The sequence below is a fragment of the Stegodyphus dumicola genome, chromosome 7 (assembly GCF_044657685.1).
Source record: "Stegodyphus dumicola isolate Sdum_Otavi_A_Nest chromosome 7, ASM4465768v1".
NCBI lineage: Eukaryota > Metazoa > Arthropoda > Arachnida > Araneae > Eresidae > Stegodyphus > Stegodyphus dumicola.
The window spans coordinates 203,345,666-203,359,607 of record NC_140774.1 but is presented as its reverse complement, the minus strand read 5'-3'; the positions used below and the strand labels follow the sequence as shown (position 1 = coordinate 203,359,607).

General features: G+C 35.4%; 1 long non-coding RNA gene across 6 annotated transcripts in view; it reads left to right on the top strand.

Annotated features, from left to right (window-relative positions):
- The window catches only part of LOC146996609 (uncharacterized), a 135,763-nt gene that overhangs the window by 42,533 nt on the left and 79,288 nt on the right, over nucleotides 1–13,942 (top strand). Inside the window, exon 1 of one of the 6 annotated variants that reach the window (XR_015042324.1) lies at nucleotides 10,322–10,457. The exons of the other annotated variants lie outside the window; for them this stretch is intronic. This is a non-coding gene — a long non-coding RNA (uncharacterized LOC146996609). Of the gene's footprint in view, nucleotides 1–10,321; nucleotides 10,458–13,942 lie in introns of those variants that run through there. 6 annotated transcript variants of the gene reach the window in all.

Here is a 13,942-nt window from a genome sequence, read left to right as displayed (position 1 = left end):
CTTTCGCTGTGCTTAACTGCGAAGCTTAGCTATTCTCTAATTTGACATTTGTGATACATTTTAAAGCCTATCTTCTAAGACATACAAAACTCACTTTCCAGATCCACAGAATAGATGTGTGGTAGGCCTTTTTTTTATCTCAGAATAAAAAGGTAGTCCCACATAAGGTACTCTAAATTGCTGATGTGCTCTCTATTTAAACTGAATCTAATGCGCATTCTGAAGATGGCCGGTAAAAGAAATAGTAGGCACACAAAAAATTAATATAAAAAATTAATGCGTTTAGGCAACATAAATTTTACAAGTGTATTTAGAACCCTTATTCGTGACTAAAAAAATGAATATAATTTAGATATATTTCTTTTTTTTTTCTTTTTCTTCAAACAGCTATGCATTCTTTATATATCGTATTTATATTTTATACGTACACTTTGCCCTTCCCCCCAAAAAAAAGAGGGGAGGACAGTTTTATACCTCTTGGTTCTACTGCGCCGATTGACGAAATTCAACTTGCGTTTTCCATGTCTCGAAAGCGCGACTAAGAGTATGTATTAGATTTATATAAAGCATTGTTCTAATAATCGGAAAGATTTTCTGAACATGAAATAAAAAAATTCGAATCTAGTAAATTTTATGATGTACCGAATTCCTTTCCGAAAAGCATTTCATTTAGACAGAGTCTAGAATAGTTATCTGAAATATGTCTGGAGCTAGAACTATTTTTATCATATCTGTTATTATTGATATGCTGTTGAAAGTGTTTGATACTAGTAACTATGTCTTCCAAAAAAAAAAAAAAATCAGCAATCTTAACCATTTGCAGAGAAAGTTCTTTTGTTAAAATTCATTTTTATCTCTTATCAAAAAATGGGAAACGATTGCTGCTAGCAAAATTTGATTGCATCTCAAGAACTGCTTGTTCTTATCTACAATGCAGTTTTATCAGGAGTTTATCAGGCTTGTCTTTAACGGAGAGTTGTTGCTGCTGTGGTAGTAACAGCTACTTGAACCTATTTTCTTATCAAAAAGAATTTAACTGAAACGCTTAAAAGAAACATTGTTAAAGGATGGTAATTAATTCCGCAATCCAGCCGACGCGAAATCTCGAACCGCGTTAAAAGCTGGATTTTACGGAAGTCTTGTTGTACACGAAGATTTAATTCTAAATTTTAGAAGGGAATTTCCTGTAGAAAATTAGTCTAAAACTAATTTTTGCTTTATTATAAAGGAATCGAACCTGAGATTTCCCACTTTAACAACTAGATGTGTTGATCACAACGACCACACAGGACGAATACCTTCATTTGTTTTCCTCATTTCAACGAAATCAATCGACGACGAATCTACATTGGAGCAGTGTTGCCAGAAAATTTTCAACTAAAGTAGCAAAAGATGACTAAAAATGTCGCAAATGACGTCAGGGATCACGTGATTTTGTGACGTCATAGTTATGCATGCTCACATGACCTCTGACGTTACCACAGCCGACTGTATCATATAGACGTATAGACGTTAGACGTATAGAATTGGCTGTGAGATTTACTGTCTATTGGTTCTGTAAGTATCTGTAAGCTATAGACTGTAAACGATTCTTGGTCATTTTAATTCGTATCTTAGCTTTAACGAACCATTTTAAAACTATTCTGCTCATTTTCAATTGTTTATATATCCATTTCTTTTTAAATTAATTTTCATTTAATTTAGGTTTTATTTTTAAATTAACTTGTGCATATCCGTTTTTAGGAGATTCCTCACGTTTAGATTGTTGGCGCTTTTGTACCAAATTTTTTCAGATATGACAGTTTGTTTAATTTATTGTTTTTTGCTTAATTGTGAACATTTTAATTGAGGAATGCTTTTCAGTAAGTTTTCCGTTCTGTCTGGTGGGCTTATTTCAGATTCTGATTACAGGAAAGCCTTTTTTTAAGTCATTTCCATTGCTTGATTCTTAGCAATATTATAATGAATTTCATTTATTTTTCTGTATGGGTACCCAATATAAGTTTCATTTTTTTTATCTGTTTGGGTATCCAAGCTGCAAGTTCTTTTGTTCGATTCGTTTTCACTATAGAACTGGAAAGGTGAACTAACTTCAAAGCAAAACACACGGGGACGAGCGGGGGGTGAGAGGTCTCAAGCAGATTTTTTTTCTGTCTTTCCGACGTTTCACCCTACCCCCATCTCGTTTTTAAGACTAAATAAAGTGTTTTTTAAATGTAAATTATTGTTAATTGATACATTATTTTAACATACAAGCATTTTACGATACATAAAAAGAAATTTTTGAAGTCGCAAAAAGTAGCATAAGGAAATAATGAAGGTCGCAAAATCGCAAATACTAAAATTTTAGTAGCACAAGTTTGTCAAAAGTCGCAAATTTGCGAAAAATCGCACGATCTGACAACACTGCATTAGAGGGTGATGTCGAGTAGTTAATACGTACTTTAAGTGAATAGGAAACTTGATAAATCAAACGCACTTTCTTTGTAAATTGAACTTGAGAGTTCCTAGTTTTTAATTCGGATGTGCAATTATTAAATGGTAAAGATCCATGAAAACAGTGGTTTTAATGCCTCTCTATTTTACGAGAAGGCGAGAGATATTTATTTCAAGATCTGGAAGTCTCTTTTTTTCACACGAGTTTGGGAAAACTTTCGAAGATCAGTTACCTATTTATAAAGATTTGAGGATGACGAAGTGATTCAAAAAGCTGGTAGAAATTTCTCGCTCATGTGTTGCCGAAGTAAGTAACTTGTAAGAGTTTGAGGAGTTTTGTCACCCAAAGATTTTTTAAAACGACGAACCACAGTTCATATTGAATTTACTAAAATAATTTTTGCTTAGCTTGAAATCTTCCAAAACTTGAATATTCGAGAAATTTTCAGAAAAGGTACTGTTTCGTGAAAACGTCTGGCATAACGGCTTAATTTCCAAGCTTACCAATTCTCGATCTCAGCAGGTACGATCTTAATTTTTAATTCTTTCCTTCAAGATTGTTTTTTCAGCATCGGGCAAAGTAGCTATTACTCTACATATACCACTGTCCAGCAGACGTTCCCCAGGGGTCTGTTTCCGCCCCAGATCTCTATCTCATTTATGTAATGGATTTCCTTACGCTCGAAGATAACTCGAATTCTATCACAATATGCAATGCCGACGACATGGCAATATTCTCCCTGGTTTTTACCATCGCTTGTATTAGGAGCGGATGTCTAGCTGTACGTTTTAACTATACCCTTGTTTGGAGCGTGTATATCTCTTTTGCCACTATAAGAGCAACAGGTTTCATTAGAAATTTCAGAAGTTTGCTAAAACCTTATGACAAAAAAAAAGGGGGGGGAGAATTTACACTTTTACCTTCAGTCCAATTCTCACATACGCCTCTCCAGCATGGAGGTACTGCATTTAGAACTATTTTTATTTCATATTTTGTTAAACTTGTAAATTTTTATTAACAAACTCTACGATTTGAAAGCGAGCAGTGGCAACACGTTTCGAAATAAAGCATTTTTATCTCCAACGACTCCCGACACTGTTGCCACTCAGAAAAACGAGGGCACAAATTAGTGTTTTTAGCGTTTTGAATTAATATCTCAGCTGATAAAAGTCGTACGAAGATGACAATGGTCGAAATGGCTTCCCACGGATTTTTGGAATCCGGTGGTACGTCTCTCAAAACTCAACTCCCCCCCCCGTTCCGGAGGAGACGATGCACAAACAGACTTACAAAGATGTAAATTTTAATTTAAGAATTCATAACAATTTAAACTAGTAGATAGTTTCAATGAAAATATTACACGGGTGTAATAAAGTATTGTTTTCGTGTATTATTATAAACCTTGACTTCGATTAAATGAAATGTGAAGCATAAAACGAAAGTTCTTGAATTTATTGTATGAAAAACATTTGAATAAACAACAAAACTCTCGAAAATAAGTTTGCTTAAATAAGAAATTCCATTGGCCACTTATTATTCCTATTGATGAAAAACTGAGAATGTATTTCCTATCAATTTAGTGGGCCCACCAGCGGCCGAGCGGTAAAATCGCTGAACACTGGTAGTTCGGTCCGAGGTTCGAATCCCGCGAACGGGCTGGCTGCATGGGCGTTTTCGTGGTTTTCCCCATGTGTAACGTGTATACGAGCCAGTTTCCCCTAGAAAGTCCTCCACGAAAGGCATCCCTCCCCTTAGGCAGATAGCCCTAGTGTGCTTTGCCGTATTCTCAATACACACACACATTCCCTATCAATTTAGTAGAAAGACTATTGTGTTATTTCCGAAACCAGTTTCAATTATTCTTCGAACCAGATGCATTCCTGAAGAATATGGTCTGATCGCTATTTGTGTTTTCTCGATGAACTGGCACATCTTAAAGGCACTGTTTGCTGATGTTGGTCGTGATGTTTATAATCGTTTGTTTTTTAATACCTTGTCGATTTTGTTACGCCATCTGTAATGGGTATTATAAACCAGCTGCTCCTGGTTTAGGCAGTTCAGTCATAATGGTGATGTTCTCCAATAGAGAGCGCCAGTGAAGGTCACAGTCAACCGTCACTTCATGGATTTGCTTCAGGGTCGGGTATAGAATACGAGACCTCCATTCCGTAGCCCTTACACATAAATCGATAAGGTGAAAACAGTTGTCTAGCCGCGAGCGATTTGGAACGATGTCTTATCTGCGAGGCGAGCACGGTGTTACATTATGTTAATCTTGTTTGTCTAAAGCTCAATAGTATTGCTTATTAATTAGCAAATTCTTTGTTTACATGTATTAGTTATTAGATAAATTAGAAAAGAAAATCTTTTTATTTGTAGGCAAAATGTGCAAGTGCCTCTGTTCTATCGTATGGCTGCTAATCCTGATCTTCATTGGCTACCCCGTGGGCTTCTTCTTCGCGGGATGGTATGTTCTCTTCTGTCCCTTGGAAGCATGTTGTGACGGTTGTTCGGGGATAACGGGATTTCTCTTAAAAGCCACGCAATTTCCTTTGTACTGCACTAAGAACATGCTGGAAGGAAAAGGACTCTGTGGATAGTCATAAATTTTGAGAAGAAACATCATGCTTCAACAACCATTATTTAGCTGTTTACATTTTACATTACATCTGTTAATTGTTGTAGTTTTGTGATCGAGATAAAAATATATTTTGCTTACAATCTGGTCTTTTTTCTATGCAGTTATGAATCAAATATAAAATTTAAGCATTCGTGGATGACGTAGGTACAGTGAGCTTCAAATTTGCCTGGATGATAGCGAGGACGACGTCCGAGGGCAAACAAAAGCACAAGGAAAGAAGAACCCGTATGATAGTTAATGGAAAAATACTATTAATAATTTACTTTATTTTCGGACAGTTTATTCTGTTGTATTATTTAAATCGGCAGTCAAAACAAAAAAGGACGAAAGAATAAACATCTTCAGAAATGAAGAAACCAAGTTATAAATGCTGTTGACAAACGATATTTACGAGGGAACTTGAACAATGTCATTGACTTTCAACTTGACTTGAGGAATCGGTTAATTAAGTTGGAATAATTCGAGGATGTAAGTAAATGAAGAGCAGCAAAAAATGCGCATAGTTTAATAAGCCGTACATGGAAGTCACGTCAGATTTTTTTCTAATTAGTTTCGATAACAACAAATGGTGAAGGAGCAACAATATGCCTTACAAAGGAATTTAGAACTATATGCCAAATTAACGACGCAGGGGCGTAGCTAGAGGAGGGGCAAGGGGAGGCATCTGTTCCAGGGCGCAGAATCCAAGGGGCGCCAAACTGATGTTACGACATTTTAGAATTAAATGTTTTCCATCCGTGGCAAGCAGTAGGGGGCGCAAAATCTTCAGTTGTCCTTGGGCGCTGAAAACCCTAGCTACGACTCTGTAACGACGAATCCCCAAAGTTTTTTTGCGCTGCCACTGCATAATTCATCAAGAAGTGTTAGCATTATTTTTGCGTACCGACTTAAGGTACCTAAGTGGTAAATTTCGGCAAAGATTTCATGCCTTATTAGCTGAGATGAAAAATTTTCTCGAACAGCAAGATCAAGCATGTTCAGATTTAAGTAAGGATGTAGGGTTTCCCTTATTTTGCATAACAAATTATTTTTAGTTTCCTCGCCAGGATGCAAATTTAAAGTTTAAGTGAAGTGAGTATTTAAACGGGTGAATCTTCGAGTTTAATTCAAAACGTGTTTTCGCTAGCCAGCGCACGTTACGAGTCTGCCCTTGCTGTTACGCGGAGTTGCTCATACGCCTTTTGGTCATCTGAATAAGTATCACGCTGCGTAGAACTGACTGACTGACTGATTAGGTATCGCCGGAATAATTTCTCCGGCTCAATCAATTTATTGCCACATGGGCGCATCACGTTAGACTGTGAGTATATTAAACCCGTAGGTAATGAGGAATGGGGAGGTAGGTAAAAGGGGACCGGAACATCGCGCGGTCAAAAATCCAGCAAACATGAACAGACAAAACGTGGTGAGTATACCGTCATAATTCTGTGTGAGAAAGGAAACAAGAAAACGAAAAATAGAATAGTACTTTACAATAACAAGTCTATATGCAATATATACACTATATACATGTAGCTAGCTACACACCAGTCATCCTAAGTAGGAAAATTTGAGTCTTTGGTGAGGTGGGCCGCTAACGGTCTAATATTACAGTCGTCCTCCAAAATCACATAATTCAGCGTGTTCAGATTTGACAGATGTGCACAGTTAATGGCCTTCTGGTAAAAACTTCTATTCAGCTTATGAATATGTTCTTCTATGGTACTTAACTTCAGATTCTTATGTAACATGGCATTACTTACAAAATAGTGAGCATTTGTGATGAGTGTAATAATCTTATTTTGCAGTAGCTGCAGCTTATGTAAGTCATTCTTGTTGGCCGTATTCCAAGCGGGTGAATGCATAGGCTATAATCGGCCTTATGTTCATGATGTAAATAAGCCGTTTTCTGCGTAGGTCTAATCTAGAATATTTGTTCAGCAGGGGCTTTAAGCTATTTATTACTGTGGAGGCCTTTTTTCTGACTTTTGTGATATGGTTTTTCCAGGTCAGTTTCTCATTAAGTGTAACCCCAGGGTATTTTGCATTTGACACTTGTGGGACCACTTCGTTGAACAAGTAGAGTTTTCTCTTGAGCTGAGTCTGAATGTGTTTCCTTCTAACTAAGAGCAACTGGGATTTTTGGGCGCTGGGTAGGTTGTCGAGTCAACCTAGTTAGCCTTAATTTAACTCGTTAGTCCAGCGCTACTTTTTATATTTGAACTTATTGTGTAACAATTCTTAAGTTTTGCCGCAACTTGTCGGTGTTATTGCTAGCACGAAGTACGTGATTTTCTGTTCAGAGTTTAACAAATAATAAAAGGTTGTTTTTCACCCTTCTGGGTGCTGGTATTCATTATGCGTGTGCAAGAAGGTTCCTTAGTAGGATCTAGCAGAGTATGTTACCAAAGAGAGTACGATCCTACAAGGAAGCTTGGCTCAGTCATTTAGCATTTTTTACATATTTTGTGTCAAAATTAAGTGGTTTAAATTTAGAATTGCAAGGAAAAGACGAGGTAATGATTAAAATCATTAATAGCATTAATGCATATGAAACAAAACTGATCACGCTGACAGATCTTCAACAAAAACAATTTGAATCGCTTTCCAAATAGGTCCGATCACCTACAAAAACATTAAAATTGTAATTATAACACGGAAAAATAAGTAGCAGATATTTAAAAAGTGATTGGAGGCTTTGAAGTCGAATTCATAATTTTGAAAATGCTAGTTATTATGCGGCATAAATCTTTTACATATAAAAAGCATTTAAATTTTTGAAACGTATTTGCCGCGAAAATTTATAACACATTTAATATGGATAAAAAAAGAATGCTGTAGAAAATTATGGCTCTAGAAATTGAACTAACCTGAGTTAGGAAGTCTATCTTGAACATTTTTGGAAGTATGCCAGTCAGTACCAAATGTACAGAATATATCTACTCTTGTTTGAATGTATATACCAGTCGGCTTTTTCACATTTAAAATTCATGACAGCATCGTTCTGTGTTTACTCATTGCCGTACTGAAGATTCAAAATCATTTTCTGAATACACATCAATTTACAAACACTTGGTTGAAGTCATGCTAATGTAGATTTCACATAATTAACAGAATTAAAAAAACAACATAATAAAAACACAAAGAAATTAAATAAATCTGAAAGCTTTCAAATTTTATATTATGCCCAAAGGGGCGTTTTTTAACGCTTTGTATGTTAACTTATTAAATATCATGTTCTTCGCACTTAAACCATAAAATTCAATTAGACTGCAGTATCACAAAATATCAAAGAGAGCATATCTTTAGAATTTTCGATACAGTCTCGCGCGCTGGAGATAATTTTTTTTTTCGTACGATGTTGCCATTGCTCGCTTTGAAATCGTTGAGTTTGTTAATCAAAAATTCTATAATGTTTGACAAAGTATGAAATAGATAGTAAAAAGAATTCCAAATTTGGGCTTCCAGATGTCCATATTCGAATGGAGGACTACGTAATTCAAAATTGCATATCTCTAGATACCGTTGTTTTTTCACAGTGCGAGAAGCATACATTCATGAGGATTAGTAATAGGCAAAAGTAACAAAGTAAATAAGTAACAGGCGAAATGACAGCTTCACGTGCAAAGCAAAGAAAATGGACGTTTATATTATAAAAAGAATGCGTCGAAACGTTTTTTTTTTTTTTTTTTTTGTTTGATTGTCTGTATTGTCTTTATCTATTTTCAGGTACAAATATATCTGGTAATTGTAAAATAATTATAAGTTAAAGAAATATCAAAACTGCTAAAATTTTTGGCGACCCCCTGCTGCAGGTCTCGCGACGCACAGTTTAAGAAACCCTGCTGTAAAATTATCAATTGTTTCTAAATAATTCCATAGATGGCAGCACTATCATTTAAACTGACGAATTCTGTTGGTCGACCTTTCTCCTCTCCATAAGGTTAATTCAATGAAACTGCTTGTTTAAAAGTGTTATTTTTAAAGTGCTTGAATTAGGGAAAATTTCTGCCAGCAAAAAAGCAGTCACATAATAAGGAAATTTAATTGTGCTTCTACATTACTTTAAAGTGATAAACTGAAATTATTTTGTTTCAAAGCGTAAGAGATAAGCATACCATCTGAACATTTAAAAAACAGCAACTTCAGCAGATTAACCGAATTATGGATTTACTGGGCCCTAAGTTTCCTATGAGATAACTAAAAAAAGCAACCTTTTCTTTTCCGAGTGGCAACAGTCTCCCACGCCGGAGATAAAAATATGCTTTATTTCGAGAAGTGTCACTGCTCGCTTTCATGTCGTAGAGTTTGTTAATAAAAAATTCTAAGTTTTACAACGAAATAAAAATAGCATTGGCGAACATTAAATACATTATTCCCGATACCAAAAATTTGTGGGAAGCCATTTCGACTGTTCCCATCTTCGTACGACTTTAATCGGCCGAGATATTAATTAAAACTTCTTAAAACACTCATTTTCCCGAGTGGCAACAGTCTCGCGCTTTGGCGATGAAAATGCTTTATTTCGAAAAATGTTGCTACTGCTTGCTTTCAAATCATATAGTTTGTTAATAAAAAATTCGTAAGTTTTACAAAATCTACATATCTAAAGAAGAATGTTTGTGTGTTTTTTCGCGTTACTGATTTCTGATCAATTCTTTGCCAAATTTAATCACTAAAATTGAATGTAGGTGAAATATTGGATGGAACTTGAGCTTTCACGACCATTTGATTAGAACTGAGTGCCGTTATGTTTCTATGGAAATTTTTTATGTGGGTTTCAATCGCATCAGAGTTAAAAATGTCTGACTGTGAATCGTATTTTTTGCATCGTTATTAGAGAAGGATTACAGCGGTATCGTTCTCTCAATCTAACTTGACTGGCGTCGAGTACTTCGCTGGTAAAAACTATTTGAAGTAGCTCAATTTGACTGTTACGTACAACTGAGAATAAATATAACATAAATCAATCTCGCCTTTTGCGGGAGATGAAGAGCAAATATCAAGGTCGAATTAAAATGTGAAATGCAAATGCACACACGCTGACGGAAACTATGGTTAGTGCTCGAAGTATTCTCAAAACGCAACGTGGAGACGTAAATAGAATAACTGGTCAACAATGCTCTGCCAAATTCAAGTACTTTGCTTATGTCTTTAATTTGCCTAGCTTAAGTCGCTTATGACTTTAATTTGCCTTCTGGTGGAAGCTGATGCAGACAGAACTGAAAATCCAGATTATCTAATAAGATAACTGGGTTAATAAACAAAGTTTCCGAAGTTTGAAAGATGTATTTTAAAGATGCTGCTACTTGGCGCTTAATCATCCATTTCCGGCGCCATCGTTTTGCTCTTTCGTTTCGCATTTTGAACTTAAATGCAGAGTAGCCACAGGAAATGAAAGTAAGTACGAGAACAGGAAGCTTTTCTAGAATTTTCTTAATTCTACTTAATTATTCAAATGTCATACAAGTTCTTGAACTCAAAATCTTCCAATTCCATTTTATTGATTCAGAATTGCAAATTCTCATAATTAAGCATATCAGTTGATTAATAAAGAAATATTTAAGAAAATTAAACATTAAAATGTGTAAGTAAATGGTGAACATGAGTGTATATATATATATATATACATACATATTTCAGGACTTCAATGTACGTTATTCCAAATGTAAACATTTCATATTTTAGAATTTGATACTTTACGCTCAGAAAATTTCTTCATAAGTTTTCATTTAGTTCTCCAGTGGTGTTTCGCTATGGTTGGAATTTTGTTTTTAACATACATGAGAAACTACCGAGATCAAATTTTCTACACACACTACTTGTTGATGAGAATGCAATGAAGTGATTTTTTTTATCAATATTCGATTTAGATTATCTTTCGTTATATCAACAGATTCATATTTCTGTAAATTTCAGTAAATATTTAAATTCATTTGATTGCATTGTTATTTTTGCCCATTTCTGTATTATTGAAGTTATTTATTCATTGCTTTTAAGGAGATAATTTTAGGGTTTATTTTGTTTATAATTTAATTTGTGGCCGCAGGTTTTGTATAGTATATGTTTTTATAAGAATTGTATTCTATAATTAACTCCGACTCCAACGTTTAAACTTTAAAACTAGCTCAGGTAGAATGCGAGTTTTGCGGGCAAATAGCCATCACTAGCCTTCAAGAAAAATTTTGGCGTTAAGTTGGTGACATTGGGCAATTTCTTGCCAACTTGGCGACTTTTTGGAAGATTCGGGAAAACACATTTTCGGAGTCTTGTAATCAGTTCTTTCCTAAGCCCATGTTACCATACATAAATATGTCTCCGAGGGATCCATGACACTTTAGCTGAAAGCCAGTTGGCATACAATGCATTTAGCCAACGAGATGTTTTGCCGACAACATGTTTAACCAACTCGTTTAGACGTCTAGATGACGTTTAGAGAAAACTATGACAGAATGTTTCATTAAAAGTTGTGCATATTTATCAGACAACTATATAATCTTTTTATCAACTGCGAAATTGCTCGGATTTTTCTCAAGGTCAGTTTTCAAGTCACACCTATCGGAATAATACGTTGTTCCATTCTTAAAGATCCCATTTCTGATTTTAATTCTTTTGGAATTTTAATACAGTAGATCTCCAATTATCCGCATCAATTGGGACCGGACCCCATTCGAATAACTGGATTTTTTCCGAAGAAAGTGTTTACGTACACTTTAATTAATTACTGTATGTACTGTATGTTGAAAATGGGAGAAAAAAAAAAGAGGTTTTAATTAATTAAAGTGAAAAGGCAACACTTTTACGTACTGTACATGTACGTAAAAGTACTCTACAGTATTTACAAGCGTTGAAAGTCAATGCTTGCTGAACATCTCGGTCAAAGTATAGTCTATCATAAGAAAAGCTTTTGCCAGTTAGTCTGTAGCTGTCTGTTGCCTTAGATAAGAGCCTTGATCCATTTTCCGTGGGGGTGTCTTGAAGATTTACTTTCAGTTTGCAATCTTGGCACATTTAAAGATGAATTGGCAACCCTTAGTTCGCCTCTATTTTAAATATACTAGGCTTGTTGCTATAGCGACCGCCACCCGCCAGACATTGTGGCCGGAGATGTTCTTCTCGTAGACAGACAGTGAGCTGTTTGACGGACACTGTGCCTGCCCTTAAAATTTCTCAGCCAGCCATTTCTTGCTTTTAAAGGATGAACAGCCAAGCTTCTGAGCTAAGATCTTAGTTTTTTCACAAAGAATCTGACTCGAGATTGGATTTCCCGTAGAACGTTGCTGGGAAAAAAAAGAAAAACTTAAAAATGACACCTTCTAAATTTTTGTTTGTTGCTGGCTTCATTGATTTTTCTTGAAGAACTTCAGTCTTCGTTTTCAAGCGGTGACACGAAGTTTAAAAGTGTAGGTTTTCTCCTTTGAATGTCTGAAATCGTTGATTGTCCAACATTACGTTTCCATATCAATTTTTTCCTTAAATTCTGAAAGCGGTTCGGATAATTGGAGTTGTACTGTATATCATTTAAATGTGGTTTGATAAATATCGGCTAAATTGATTGAGCCTTAAAATATCTTGTCCGGGAACATGAATCGCGTGTAGAAGAAGGAGAAACAAACAAATTTAAATCGCTTATCATAATCCGACACTTAATCATAATTTTGATTTTGGATCCCCAAACATTATCCATAAAACTTCCTTGGTTCGTAAATTGGATTTTTTTTTAGTCCTTTTCTTTAGTGAATGACATTTTCTAGTCTAGCTTTTGCTTTCAAAATTCGGTACTTTTCCATTTTGCCGGCGCAGGTGATAAAATCGCCAAAAATGGTACAACCGATGCCAAACGGAGTAGCCTCGCTGGTAACATTTTACGCCTCATTTTCAAAACAAGTCGCAGCCATTTCTTATCAGATTGTTTGTTTCTTTCAATACTGGCATACAATTACATAGAAATTTTACCAGATAGTTCAATTTTATGCCCTAAGGCCATTTCGCGGTAATTAAGTTGATTAAGATTCAATCACACCGCTCACCCGAAGGCGAAAATATAGAAAATGTGAAGTCGAGGGTTAAATTCATCAGTTCTAATGATAATGCACTAACGAAGTAAAGCACTGCGGTTTTGCATAATTTCTGAGTAAGCTATTTGTACGAATTGAAATAATTCTTGCATTTGAACTTGTATTCCAAATTAAGATTTAACCTGAAATTAATGTAGATAATTACTGAGAGAATTAGATTTTTGTAGCGTAGTTTACGTGAGATGAAATCACTTGGGGTCACGTGTTATGAACCGGCGAATCAGGATGCTGTACCGTGAAAGCATAGTAAATTCTTAAATTAATATCGTCTTACAAATTTATTGTTTTTATTTATTGTCTTTTTACAAAATTTTAAGTGATATTAAAATGTTTATGCCTTTAAAATAAAAAATTCTTAGAACTAACAGTTGTTAACATTTTTTATGTGTATACTGTGTGTTGTCGCCAATAAAGTCTGCTTGGTGAGATTTGAGCGGGCGAAACGGAAAAGTATCCAAAATTCTAATAGCTAAACTTGTTTGCGTTTAATTACTTGCCTCGACAGATCACGCAACATGCGTTTTTGCTTTGCTCCACCATTACTTTCCATATGAAATCGTATCGCTCCTTCCACTGTTGAAATTTTGTTCCCCTTTCCTGAAATAGAGATGCCCACCGGCGACCGAGCGGATAAGTCGCTGAACACTGGTAGTTCCTTCTTGGGTTCAATTCTAGGCGAACGGACTGGCTGCATGGGGTTTTTCGTGTTTTTTCTCATGTGTAACGTATATACGAGCTAGTTTCCCTTAGAATGCCCCGCTATGAAATGCATCTCTTCCCTTAGGCAGATAGCTTTAATGTGCTTTG